Genomic DNA, 13,216 nt, shown 5'->3' with positions numbered 1-13,216 from the left:
GAAGCTGAATCTAATAGGGAAAGTATTAATTAGTTACTTTATTTAATTATTAATGGATAATTACAATTAGCACCAATTCCATTAATTAAATAAAGAGTCAATTAATTTAACAAATTCTAAATAACTCCCTGTATGATAAATATTATCATATACAACCCCCCACTAATCAACACCATCATTATAGAATCTAGGGCACGTACACATGTACTGCCAAACCCCAATCCATAGTACAAGTCCATATACGAGCGTCTGTGCATCTGATCAGGTCCCGCAAAACTCGATAAAATACTTTGTTCAAATAATTATAAATAATGTATAATTTTATGTAAAATAGATTTTTGCAAAACCATTTCCAAAACGGCACTGGATCCAGATTCTGATCCGACCATGCACAGACAGTCTCTATCTTGGTGTTCCCCAATCAGGCAGTGATGACCGTGTTGGATAACTCCTTCACTCACAAAGTGTTCACGTATTCCCAGAACACCGACTTTGACTCGCTTGAGTCTCAGTCATTGATGACCCAAAGAATGCGATCACACTTTACAGCGACAGGGTTCCCTCAGGTACAGGGTGTCGGTGACACATGTCTATCCCTTCCTACATCTAGCAGTAATACATGAGGGAATCGACAAAGTAGATTCTTCGCCAATGCACACATCAAACATGTGAGCACTCGCATTCGTACCCTGACATCACATGTTTAGGCATACCCAATGTGACGACCATATGATAAGGGTGCCCAGCCCAAACCCTAGTCGCGACTACCATTTTAAGTATAACTTACGGACACATAATGCTAAAAAATTTTATATCGCATGTGACAATATTAAACAAGAATGTATAAATGTTCAATACAAAGGTGAACCGGATCGAACCGGCTTTAATGGACACACACTTGTCCAACAATCTCCCACTTGTACATCAAAGCCAATCCCCCATACATTTTAAACCCATGCCCTCCATGTGTTTCTTAAACACTCTTGGTGACAAACCCTTTGTCATGGCATCAGACACATTTTCAGTTGTGTTCACTTTGGAGATACTCACGTCCCCCTGTTGGATAATCTCTTTGATGAGGTGATACTTCCGCTGCACGTGTTTGTTCCTCTGATGAGCCCTAGGCTCTTTAGTTTGTGTAATGGCCCCTCTGTTGTCACATAACAGGGGAATGGGGCCCTTGACAAGATCAAGGACTACTCCAGAAATGTTAGGAACTTCCTAACCCAAACATCTTATTACCTGCATCACATGATGCAAGGTATTCATAAAAATAGGGATCGGTTGTAGATTTCTATTTTGTACTCCTCTATACACTGGCACTTCCACTCATTAGACTCGTAACAACTATAATACCTACTGCATAGCAAACGTCCGGCCTTATACGCAACATAGCGTATATTAGACTTCCTACTGCTGAGGCATAGGGAATCCTCTTCAGCTCTTCAATGTCCATCTGAGACTGAGGACATTGAGATCTGGAAAGACTGACTCTATGCCTGAAGGGAACACTTCCCCTCTTGGAGTTCTCCATATTAAATCTGGCCAGGACTTTGTCTATATACGTAGCTTGTGACAAGCCTAGCATCCTTTTCTGGCGATCTCTTACAAGTTTGATCCCAAGGATATAGCTAGCTTCACCAAGGTCTTTCATCGAAAACGTTGTGGATAACCATTGTTTTACTGATGAAAGGAATCCTACATCGTTACCAATCAGCAATATGTCATCTACGTATAAAATAAGAAAACATACTGCCCTCCCACTGATCTTCTTGTAAACGCATGGTTCATCCATGTTTTGATCAAAACCAAACGATCTGATTGATTGATCAAACCTAATGTTCCAACTCTTGGAATCCTGCTTCAGCCCATAAATGGACCTCTGTAATTTGCACACCTTTCTTTCTTCCTCCAAGGAAGAGAACCCCTCTGGTTGTTCCATGTAGATTTCTCTTGAAGGAATCCATTCAAAAATGCAGTCTGCACATCCATCTGCCAGATTTCATAATCAAAGTGTGCAGCGATAGCCAATAAAATCCTGATGGATTTCATCATTGCCACTGGTGAAAAGGTTTCCTCATAGTCTATACCCTCTTTTTGGGTATAGCCCTTTGCCACCAATCTCGCTTTGAATCTTTCGACCTTCTTCCTCTTGAAGATCCATTTACATCAAATTGGCTTGACGCCAAGTGGTGGATCGACTAGAGTTCAGACCTTGTTGGAATGCAACGAATTAATTTCAGAGCACATTGCCTCCAGCCACCTAGTGTCATCAACATCCTTTAGAGGCTCAAAGTATGCCATCGGATCATCATACGATTCAACCGATACCATGTGGATCTCTTCCATAGTTTCCTCTTCGGTTAGAAGAGTAAGCCTGGTGGGTGTTCTAATAGTCCTCGCACTGCGTCGAGGTTCTTCAGGTGTTGGTATTTCAGCGGGTATGCCAATTGGTCTCACTTCAGGAAGTGACGTTTCTGAGCTATCTGATAGCTCTTTAATGACTACTGGTTCGGACCTCTGGGTCATCATTTCTTCCTCCAAAAATGTGACGTGTTTACTTATAATGACCTTCTGGTCAACTGGGTCATAGAAATAATAGCCTATCGTGCCTTTGGGGTAGCCTATGAAATGGCATCTTAAAGTCCTGGATTCCAACTTATCTGTCTGTTTCTTTCGCACATGTGCTATGCAACCCCATACCCTAAGGTGTTGAATACTGGGCTTACGCCCTTTCCATAACTCAAAGAGTGTCTTGGCTACAGACTTGGATGGAACCCTATTCAATATGTAAATTACCGTTTCTAAAGCATACCCTCAGAAAGAGAGAGGCAGCTCACTATAAGTGAGCATTGTCCGAACCATATCCAATAGGGTCCTATTGCATCATTCGAATACACCATTTTGTTGTGGTGTGCCTGGATTAGTTAGTTGACTAATTATCCCTTGGGATATGAGATGATCTTTAAACTCATCCAATAGATACTCCCCTCAACGATTTGATCGTGAGGACTTGATGCGTTTATCGAGCTGTCTTTCGACCTCGGCTTGGAATTTTTTGAATTTATCAAACGCTTTCGATTTTTTATGCATTAAGTATATGTATCCATATCTAGAGTAATCATCGGTGAACGTAATAAAGTACTCATACCCATACCTCGCTTGTATGTTTATGGGTCCACACACGTCAGTTTGTATCAACTCCAACAGATCTGTGGCTCTAGTACCTTTATTGCTAAAGGGTTTCTTGGTCATTTTGCCCTGAAGGTATGACTCACAAGTGGAGAATGGTTCCACCCTCAGACTTTCTAAGGGCCCATCCCTCACCAATCTACTGATTCGGTCCACATTAATGTGACCTAATCTTAGATGCCATAGATATGTTGAGTTCCTTGGAACTGTTTTTCGTATCAAATCAACATTTGAACAAACATTCGTTCTAATAGGGCAATCTAGAAAATACAAACCACTTTGCATATATCCAGATGCCACAAAAGAATTATTAAAATGAACAATTAATTTAGAATTAAAGGAGAAACTATATCTGTCCAAAACGAGTTTTGAAACTGAAATAATCTTCCTCTTAACAGAGGGTACATAATAGCAATCATTTAAAACTAAACTAGCAGAACTAAAATTTAAAATAAAAGTTCCCACAACCATTGTCATAGTCTCAGCTCCAGTGCCCATCCGAAGACGCACCTCATTTCTTTCCAGGTTCCTTGTCTCCTTGAACCCCTGTAAATCATTGCAAATGTGAATAGTGGAACCACTATCCACCAACCAACAATTGGTCGGTTCAAAAGATAAATTAGACTCATAAAGAATGTGAACATCACATGTACCTTCTTTAGCAGCCTCTATTTCATCCAGCTTCTTGTCTTTCACAGTAGCCAGGTAAGCACGACAGTTTCTTTTCCAGTGACCCTCCTTCTTGCAACAGAAGCACTTGCCTTTGCCTTTATTGCCAGACTTCCCACCCTTGGGTTTCAGGGTCTTACCCTTATTTTTCTTTTTCTTCTTCTTCCCACTTGAAGAAGGCTTTGCCTCAGTTGTATTAATCTCAGCCTTGTCCTTTTCCAAGGACACTTCAGCCTCTACCAGTGCGTGAGCAAGCTCAGTGAGCTCCATCTCCTTATCGGACATCTTATAGGACATCTTAAAGGGTGCATAGGCAGAAGTGAGTAACGCTAAGATCACATCGATCTTGTATCGCAGGCTAAAATCAATCCCCATGGATTTCAGTTTTTTAAACAGATTGATCATTTTCATTACATGATCCATCACTGGAGTCCCCTGGGACATCTTGGTGTTGTGGATTTGACTCACCACATCAGAATGGGCGTGTGTCAACTACCTGTTGAACAATTCATGAAGCTTATCCATCTTACCCCCAGCAGTGCATATATCCTTGACCGAGTCCAGAACTGACTTTTCCAACGATCCTAGGATATAAAGTGAAGCCTTAGAGTCCCTCATGAAGAACTCCTGCATCTCTTCATTTGCCTCAAAATCGTTCGGGTCGGGTTGAGGAGGAACTTGTTCATCTAGAACTGTATATAGTCCTTCAGCAGTCAGGAGCAACTTAATGCTCTGGTACCTATCGACATAGTTTGTACTATTAAGTTTGTATTCGCTGATGAGTGTCAAAAGGTTGGAATAAACAGCAGTCATTGTATAATTATCTACACATGCATAAGTGAATAACCACATGCTAATTAATAACCATTGAAAATAATAAATTAAGTACACACACATCAATGGTCTTTCATTATTTGGGTTTCCCTCATAACCCAAAAGATGAATTGGATACCTACAACCCTAGCTTGTATGCATAACTTACCTTGTCGGGAGTCATTATACACACCGTGGTAGTGTGGATTAGGCTGTCCGTCTCATGGGCTTCCAATATTTTCGGCCACCTGGGTGTCATGTCCATATCTTATCGGCTGACATACACCCAAGTCATGTATTTACCTATTGCATTAGTTAGAATCATGGAATCATGAAAGATGGCCCACTGTCACAGTACCCTTGCACTATCCATACCCTAACGTATCTAGATAGAGGTAAATATAGATAACCATGTGACAGTGGTCCTAGTAATGTCCTGTCGTTGTATGCGGGGCATATCACACAATCTCTACATTTATCTTCAATAGGAGTCCATGGACATGTCTACCGATTGAGACTAGTCCATATCATACATGTATTATTAATTAAAGAGGGATTAAGCAATTCTCACATACATGGATAGATTTAAACAACATAATTAATCAACATTAATTAAAAGTGATTATGGGATGGCGGCATTTTTATCAGAAGCAATTAAAGAACCCTCCCAATAAAAATAAAACTAATAACTTTGGGTGCATTTATCATGCCATGGAGGCCATGCCTCGATCATCTCCTGCGCCCGATCAAGTCTTCAAAGTAGGTGACTTGCATCTCCACAAGCTTTGAGCGCCACATGTGGATCACCATCTACATACCCTGGGAGTCCTAACTCCTCTAAAATTACAATGGAAACTTAGGAAAAATTCTATACACTTTTCTTTCCATAATAATAAAAAAAACCCCGCATGGAGAAACCAACCCACCATTTGGGCTGCCTATGGGGTGGAGTACATTTGTTTATAAAAAAAGATAGGGGGAGAGAGAGAAGCATCACATCCACCCATAATCCCATGTATCACATACATAAACAAGCCATCCATTTATTAGAATGTCATTCCCATAATCACATCATAATATAATTTCATGCATGGGCATTAAAGCAAGTAAACCAATAAAAATTACATGGATTCCTTCAATTATTGAACCAACACATCACATGTGATAACATGTACCCAAGCTCAAAAATTAAAATCATATTTTAATTGTAAGTGAGTGGAGGGAGGGATCCCTTCACCCATCTTCTTCCTTTAAAATAAAAAATTCTATTTTTTCCGTAGGCAGAATCGACTGGCACCGTAGGCAGTAGCCACTGGCAACGTAGGCAGAAGCGACTCGCACCGTAGGCAATAACCCATTAAAAAAGAAAATGCACAAATGGGCAGGGAAAAAGGGGAAGGGGCGTGCACAGAGGCTTGGCAGCATGCGCTCCCCCTTTCCCCACACATGATTAAAATTAAAAAAATAATAATAATAATCATCTATTTGGATAAATACTTCAATAATTGGAATAAATAAATCAATAATCAAATCCATCATACATGGGTAGGTTGTTACACCAACAACCTTGTAACTACCCATGTGCACATGGGAAGGTTATTACAACAACCATATTCTAACCACCCATGTGCCAACTTGCATCCCACTCATGATAATCATATTAACCATTAATTATTCAATATTCATGGGTAGGAAAGGTGGCTCTGATACCACACTATAGGCCAAACTACGGTCCAAGGATCAAACCATGGTTCCCTAGGGAAACCAATTAACTGAAAATTAGGGTTTTGCACACCCTGGGTTATCCCATGGTGTCCCATGGGTACCCCATTTTAATTTTAGGGTTTCCCATGGTTGTTCATGGGAACCCTGGTGCATCTCTATCAGTGTTTCTCCTTCTCTCATGCATCCCATGCAATTTTAGAACATAATAGGGACAGAGAAAAATCATCTCTAGTCATCACATGGCAAGAGGGATCCATCCCATACTCGAATGCCCAGCGAAAATAAATCGATTCGAGTTTCTTTCGCATCCCATAAATATTAATAATCAATAAAATGAAGGAATTAATAAAGAACTGCTAACCTGGTGAGCCTCAAGTGTTGCTCCTTCAATAGACAGTGGTTCTTCCTCTAGTGAGCTCTCCAAGCAAACAGATCTGAACCTTCAATGGTGCTAGCAAGGTTCTTCAAGCCAATCCCAGATGCTCTCAAATTCTTCAGCACGGATCTAGGGTTTCACAAACCCTAACTCTCAAACACAGATGAGAGAAACTAGAAGAAGAAGAAGAGATCTCAAAGAGGGAGAGAGAGACCAAAACGTAGAAGAGGGGGCCAGGCAAAAACGTGGAGCACTACCCCCCTCCTGCATTTTCTGATCCTTTTATAGATCTAGGGTTTTAATTAAACCCTGGATGGATTACTTTAATCCCAGTGAGAGTCTGTCTCTCTCTCTCTTAGTTTGGCAGTTCTGTTTAAACTCAAAGTGTTTCTAAAAGGGGAAGAAGCTGAATCTAATAGGGAAAGTATTAATTAGCTACTTTATTTAATTATTAATGGATAATTACAATAGCACCAATTCCATTAATTAAATAAAGAGCCAATTAAATTAGTAAATTCCAAATAACTCACTATATGATAACTATTATCATATACAACCCCTCAACTAATCAACACCATCATTATGGAATCTAGGGCACGTACACATGTACTGTCAAACCCCAATCCATAGTACACGTCCATATACGAGCATCTGTGCATCTGATCGGGTCCCGCAAAACTTGATAAAATACTTTGTTCAAATAATTATAAATAATGTATCATTTTATGTAAAATAGATTTTTGCAAAACCATTTCCAAAACAAGACGGATCCGAGTTCGATCGACCATACACGAGCATCTCTATCTTGGTGTTCCCCAATCGGACAGTGGTGACCGCGTTGGATAACTTCTTCTCTCACGAAGTGTTCACGTATTCCCAACCTGCTTTGACTCGCTCGAGTCTCAGTCATTGATGAACCAAAGAATACGATCACACTTTCCAATGACAGGGTTCCCTCAGGTACAAGGTATCGGTGACACATGTCTATCCCTTCCTACATCTGGCAGTAATACATAAGGGAATCGACAAAGTAGATTCTTCGCCAATGCACACATCAAACATGTGAGTACTCACATTCGTACCCTGACATCACATGTCTAGGCATACCCAATGCGACGACCATATGATAAGGGTGCCCAGCCCAAACCATAGTCGCAACTACCATTTTAAGTATAACTTACGGACACATAATGCTTAAAAAGTTTATATCGAATGTGACAATATTAAACAAGAATGTATAAATGTTCAATACAAAGGTGAACCGGACCAAACCGGGTTTGATGGACACACACTTGTCCAACATATGGCATATCCACTAGTGGACTTACGATCATCTACATCTCCAGCCCAATCAGCATCGGAGAAGGCCTGGAGATCAAGTGAACTACACTGGCTAATACGGAGCCCATAAGCAACAGTGTGCTTCAGGTAGCGTAGGATACGTTTTACCATTGTCCAATGGTCTTCAGTAGGATCATGCATGTACTGGCACACCCTGTTGATAGAAAAAGCTACATCTAGCCATGTGAGAGTTATGTATTGTAGTGCCCCAACTATCGACCGGTATTTTTTTGGATCAGAAAATGGTGCACCCGCTTCTTTAGATGCTGTAACGGTAGTGGCCATTGGTGTGAGGACCGGCTTACAGTCTGTCATGCCGGCCCGCTGAAGAAGATCAGTTATATACCGGGATCGAGATAGTGTCAGCCCATCAGGGTGATATGCGGCCTCTACCCCTAAGAAGTAATGCAAGCGGCCCAGATCCTTGATTGAAAATTCAGATGCAAGCCCGTGTAGGAGAGTCTCAATATGCGTGGGCTAGCTGCCAATAACTAGAATGTCATCGACATACACAAGTACATAGGTGGTCGTTGGACCCTGTGTATAAATGAATAGTGACGGATCCGTTTGTGATGATCTGAACCCAGATTGAATGAGGAATTATGACAAACGACTGAACCAGGCATGTGGGGCCTGTTTGAGACCATATAGAGACTTGTGCAATCGACAAACATAATTGGGGCGATTGGCATTTGTGAAACCCTGAGGCTGTGACATATAGACTTCTTCATTTAGAACGCTATGGAGGAAGGTGTTTTGCACATTGAGTTGGTGTACAGCCCATCCATTACACACAGCTAGGGTGAGTACTGTGCGAATTGTGGTGGGCTTGACAACTGGGCTAAAGGTCTCAACATAATCCAAGCCCTGCTGCTGGTGAAAACCCTTGGCCACAAGACGAGCCTTGTACCTTTCAATAGACCCATTCGCCTTGCGTTTGATCCTGTAAACCCACTTACAACCAACCAAATTTACATTAGTAGAGGGGGGGGACTAATGACCATGTGCCATTTTTTAGTAAAGCTGCAAATTCATCAGACATGGCCTGACGCCATAGTGGGTCCTTCTCAGCTTGACTATAACAGGTGGGTTCAGTGGGTTCGGTGATGGGTGGATTTGGGGCTATGGGGGTAAAATGAGCATGGGGGGCGGTGGAGGGATCAGCATATAGCTCACTAAGGAGGCGTGTACGACATGGAGGGGAGGATGGTGAGGGCGACAGGCTAGATGAGGGAGAAATGGGTTCGGTGGGAGTGATGGGTGGTGGTGGTGATGGTGATTGGTCATGAGGGGGATGTTGTAATGGTGGATCGGGTAGGATAGTGAGGGGTAGTGTGGTCCAAGATGGGGTTATAGAAGTGGGGAGGGGGGTTATATTGGGCTCACAAAATGGAAACCGGAGTTCATCAAAGCGCACATGTCGTGCAATGTAAATGCGATGTGATTCAATATGCATGCAACGGTAGCCATGGTGATGGGGACTATACCCAAGAAAAATGCAGGGAGCAGACCGAGGATCAATTTTGTGATTGTTATAAGGACGCAAAAAAGGAAAACAAAGGCACCCAAAAACTTCAAGAAAATTGTAATCTGGTGGATTAGATGTAAGGAATTGATAGGGAGAGAGATCCCCAAGAGTGGGAGTGGGCATCCTATTAATTAGGTAAACAGGCGTTTCAAAGGCATAATCCCAATAAAGTTGAGGGACCGAGGCCTGATGCATAAGGGTCAGCCCGGTCTCAACAATATGGCGATTACGCCTTTTAACGGTGCCCTGCTGTTCATGAGTGTGAGGGCAAGAAGTTCGATGGTGTATGCCAAGGGTGGTGAAGTAATTACGCAGTGAACAGAACTCTCCCCCCTAATCAGTTTGCACATTTTTTATGGTGGTAGAGAATTGGCGTTCAACTAACGCCTGAAATTGTTTAAACACAGAGAAAGCATCCGATTTGGCCTTAAGAGGATAAAACCAAATATAGCGAGAATAATCATCCACAAATAGTTAAAAATAACGGTGTCCTTCAGATGAAACAATGGGAGAAGGTACCCAAATGTCACTAAAAATTAAAAACAATGGAGAACTGCTACGATTATTGGATTCATGAAGCGTCAAACGGCTTGATTTGCCCATTTGACAAGCTGAACATAAATGCGGAGACAAAGGTAATTTAGTATCCTTAACTATAAGGCGAAGGGAGCGGTCATGAGGGTGACCCAAACGTTGGTGCCAGCGATCATAATTGGAAACCTGCGCAAGATTGGTGGAGGGAGGATGTGGTGATGGGGATGGTAGATGATAGAGTCCGTCTCTGCTAGGCCCTGTAAGAAGAATGCGATTGGAGATCGGATCCTTCACATGGAAATGAGTGGCATGAAATTCAAAGAAAACATTGTTGTCAGTAGCAAATTTATTTACAGAAAATAACGAATTTGACAGAGAAGGGACATGTAAAATATCGGAAAGAGAAAAAGAACGAGACGGATAGGAAATAAATGAAGTACCAATGTTAGAAATTGGAATAGAGTTACCATCACCAATGGACAAACCATGCTTACCAGTGTAGGGTGCATATGATGAAAGTGACTGCAAGTCAGGGGTCGCATGATGAGTGGCCCCGGTGTCAGGAATCCAGGCTGCTAGGCTCGAGTTTCCATGGGGTGGAGGGTTGTGGCCATGTTGTGATGGGTAATATGGTTGGGTCGGGTTGGGATTTGGGTGGAAATAGGGCTGTGGTGTGGGTAGTAATGGAGGATTGGTGTGGGCAACATAGGCGTATGGAGGAGGGTTTTGATTAGATGGTTGACCAATATTTTTGTTCTTGTAGTAGCAAGTGGGGGCTTGATGGTTCGTGCGCCCACAGATCGTGCAAGGGCTATGTGCATAGGCATTAGATTTGCCAAAACCACTAGGTCCATTTGGACGGCCACCACCACCCCTTCCCCAACCGGGACTAGTAGGAGTGCCACTGCCAAGGGGCTAGGAAGGAGGACCGCGAGTGTGTTGAGTCATATTTGCACTAGCATTTGCAGCTAGGTCCACAACAGCCTGGCGAGACTGAAGCAGATATTCATGGCTGACGAGGAGGCCATGCATATCCGTGTAACTTATTGACTCTTGGCTATCCATCACAGTTGACACAAGAGGCTGAAATTCAGCGCGTAAAGCGCAAAAAATGTGAAGATTAAGATCCTCTGGTGGAAGAGGTTTGCCGGCAGCACTTAACTCATCAAAGAGAACCTTGGCTCTACTCAAAAATTGTGTGACAGTCTCATCTGGCTGTTGAACAAGTTGTTGAAGAGTAGCATTGATAGATAAAATCCTTGGGGTAGAAGCATTACTGTAGGAGCATCCCACAGTTCTTTACTGGTTTCTCGGCCAACTGCAAGGGACATGGCCTCATCCGATAGAGAAGAGATGAGGATACTCATTATCAAGGAGTCCTTTTCCTCCTATTGTTCAACCTGCGAAGCATCCTTGGGGCAGGGATTGGAGCCAGTGACATAGCCATAAAATCGCTGGCCTTTGAGATATGGGACTATTTGGGTCTTCCAATAAACATAATTTTTGGAGGAAAGTTTGATTGAAAGAATTTGGGAAAGACTTGGTGTAGGTGTAATGGTGGAGGAGAGAGTTGTAGAGCTTGGGGTGGTAGGAGGAGAGCCCATGGCGTCCAAGGTAGAGAGGACGTTGGAAGGGTAGAAAAAAAAAAGGTGTACTCTTGCTCGTTGGAGCTGGCTGGCTTATGATACCATGATAGAATATATTATTTGATAAATATTTCTTTAGCTTAAAGATTACAAATAGAGAATGTAGTGTATATATAGGTGATGCAGTCCACAAGTTGGAGAGTCAATCACCCAAGATATACAACCATAATTAGAAGATTACAATGCCATGCATATAGGATTGAGTGAGGATCATATGGGATTACAAGATTGCAATTCTATGTATGGAAGATTGAGAGAGGATCATGAGGGATTGGATGGGATTACAATCAATGGAAATTAGGAAAGAAAACTGTTATGATCACATGTGTCGGATATGGTCTGATATCTCCTATGGCTGGGCTGACCTGCCTGCACATAAGAACAAAATTGTGCAATGGAGGGCCGGTCTGAGCTAGCGGAGTCACTCCGATGCTTAAGTTAGACCTCTTAGATATAAATCTCTAAAATGAGAAAGTAAAAAAATGAATTGGCACCCCTTTGCACCAAAAAAAAAATTTGGCCCCTTTGCCTGTGGTAGGGATGGCAATTTATAGCTTTTTTTATAGTAGATTGATGTAGAACCTCCAATGACGATGGACCATTCTGTGTGATTCCTATTTGGGTATGTGGTGTCCTTCGGGTTGGACACCTGTTTGATGGAAGGTCATGCACAATGCATGTTCTTAACCGAGTAGGTTACTTGTTAGGTTAACTTCCTCTTTTGCTTTAGTTGTTTGTTGGTCAAGTTATCTCTTCGATTGAGGTGACGTTCATTGCCCTTGCTTGTTGATGACATGTCTAATACGTAAGACAAATGCTGATTGTGCAAAATAGATCAGTTCGGCAGATCTGAGTCCGACCTATATGCTGAACTCGAGTATCGAATGTTAGCAGTTTATCTTCGATGATTGCAAGCTTATGATCTGGGCCGATGAACCGTCTTTATATGGTCGGATTGAATAATTACATAGATTTAGTTCACCCTTATAGATTGGGTCGGTCTTATCAATGACACGTGATACCCTATGATTGACTGGTACAAATCTGATTCATCATTGATAAAGGGGTCACAGGATTTTAGGGATCAAATGTGGCAATGATAAGAGTTATTCATCGAGTAGAAAAACTGAAATGAGCTTGGATCTTTAGATGTCCGAGTTATCACGTGTCGGCATCTCCATCTAGCATTACCGCACTGCCGAGCTTTAGGGAATCGGAGAGGATAATTTTCCGGGGTTGGATAAGGCGGTAGGGTGGGGGAGAGGGAAATGAAAGACACAAGGACGAGCTGGGAGTCTAATGGAATGTCTCAACCTTTCATTAATTAATGACGTGTTATACTTATATAAGATTCGTCACAATAATCAAGACTTAGTCCAGGCTAGATAAAAA

The sequence above is a fragment of the Telopea speciosissima genome, chromosome 1 (assembly GCF_018873765.1).
Source record: "Telopea speciosissima isolate NSW1024214 ecotype Mountain lineage chromosome 1, Tspe_v1, whole genome shotgun sequence".
Lineage (NCBI taxonomy): Eukaryota > Viridiplantae > Streptophyta > Magnoliopsida > Proteales > Proteaceae > Telopea > Telopea speciosissima.
Note: the sequence above shows the minus strand (reverse complement) of the source record.